Source organism: Salvia splendens, chromosome 4 (genome assembly GCF_004379255.2).
Source record: "Salvia splendens isolate huo1 chromosome 4, SspV2, whole genome shotgun sequence".
In the NCBI taxonomy this organism is placed as follows: Eukaryota; Viridiplantae; Streptophyta; class Magnoliopsida; order Lamiales; family Lamiaceae; genus Salvia; species Salvia splendens.
In genome coordinates this window covers 40,044,667-40,046,775 of record NC_056035.1, presented here as the reverse complement: position 1 = coordinate 40,046,775, position 2,109 = coordinate 40,044,667, and positions in this window count along the sequence as shown.

Here is a 2,109-nt window from a genome sequence, read left to right as displayed (position 1 = left end):
ATAAAGTATTATTTTTTAATTATTTATCATTAGAGCATCAGCAATGGGGCGGACGATAGCGCGCCCGATGCGTCGGGCGCGCTATCGTCCGCCATTGTGGCACCGCGGACGACGGACGATGCGTCGTCCGCGTCCGACGCTTAGTCCGCGGACGAAGCGCGGACTATATGGCATCGTCCGCACCATCGTCCGCCCACTGTGGGCGACGCGGACGATGCAACGCGTTTTAATTTTTTTTAATTCGAAAATTTTGTTTATATATATACCCTGGCTTCACTTTTCATTTGTAACTTTTCGATTCACTTTTCAACTCTCAAATTACGCTATACAATGGATTCCGGTGGATACTTAAGTCTTAATAGCCCGACGTTTGGAGATGTCGCACGATGGTCGGGTACACAACCTGGCGAATATCAGCCGTTCGACGCCAACCAGACGTACGATCCGAACTTCAGTACGGATTCGTACGGTCTCTCCGACATGGAGCCGTCGCCAACTCGCCATGCCCTCCGCTTCACGTCGCGCGGTCGCCCCCTCCACCGACGAGCCCTAGGCCGCCGCCCCCTCCGCTGCCAGAAAGAAGCGGACGAAGCACGTCGCGAGGAAGTTGCCACCTCCGGCAATGAACGAAGAGTACGCCCCCGGCCGTACGAACTACCAGCCGAATGAAACCCTCGTCTTGGCGAGGTGTTGGGTGGATATATCGGAGGACCCGATATTCGCCAACAACTAGAAGCAGCTTGCGTACTGGGAGGGCATCGCCGAGCGCTACAATGAGGCGAAGCCGCCGAGCATGTACAAGCGCCAACGGGAGCAGCTCCGCACGCACTGGGATCAGGTGAAGAAGCAAGTCAACCTGTTCGCGGGGGAGCACCAGAAGTGCTCGAGTGATCAGGGAAGCGGCGAGAGCTTGAGCGACGTGCGCGATAGAGCGTTGTTGTCGTACCAGTCCATGTACAGCGACTTCAAGCATTTCAACATCTGGGCGCTCTTGAGGGACAAGCAGAAGTTCCAAGGAGGGATTCTGCACACCGGTGCGGCGAAGAGGACGAAGACCACCGACACTGGTGGTTACACGACCAGCGAAAGCGGAACTCGTCCGGTGGACCTCAACCAGACGTGCACGGAGGAAGAGAGTTCCGGCATACCGATGTCCTCCCGGCGGCGTTCCATAGGCGTCAAGGCTGCGAAGAACAAGGGGAAAGCGAAGGCGACATCCTCCTCGTCCGCCGCCCCCCCATCGCCGATCCCTACCCCTGCGACAGTTGCCTACGCGGATTTGGCAACCGCCTCGATGGCGATGACGTTGTTGGATTATCACAACGCCCTTATGAGGTGTACGGATCCGGCCCAAGCTGAGCGCCTCCAGAGGATGAGCGATGAGTTGAGACGGAAGTTGTGGCTTTTGTAGGATAGTCTCTTCTTTTATTTCTAACTCGTGTAACTTTGTTTTTATAATCAATGAATTTTTTGTCATTCTTAGTTAATCGTTGTGTTTTTTAATAAGTTTGCATTTATATATTTGAAAACATTTAAATTAATTAACAAAATAATTAAAATGCTTAGGGCGCCCCTTAGGGCGCGGCTTAGGGCGCCCCACTGCAGGTGGAAGGGCAGGAGAATAAAATGCCGACGTGGCGGTGCATAGGGCGGGCTTTAGGGCGCCCCATTGCTGATGCTCTTATCGATTTGTTTGTGTATAAGTTTATGTGTATGTTAACTAATAAATACCATTATACACATTAAGAGAATAATTATTATACAAATTGTATTAATCTAGCGATAACTATAATATGAATAATTATTTATCTATATACAAATCATATTACTCAATAAGTGTTTATTCTTATCTATCAAGAATATATTCACAAATAATAATTTTATTTATATAAATTATACTACATCTATTAGAATAACAACTATTATACAAAATCATACTATTAGTCTACTACTAATATATAAACTATATTATGCCACTAAACAAATCATTCTTTAGTTATCTATTTTTATCATTATTATACCAATTATATTAATTGTTATTTTTTTCACATTTTAATCAATATATTGAGAAAAATTAGCAACATACTTACATTTAAATCCAATTATTTG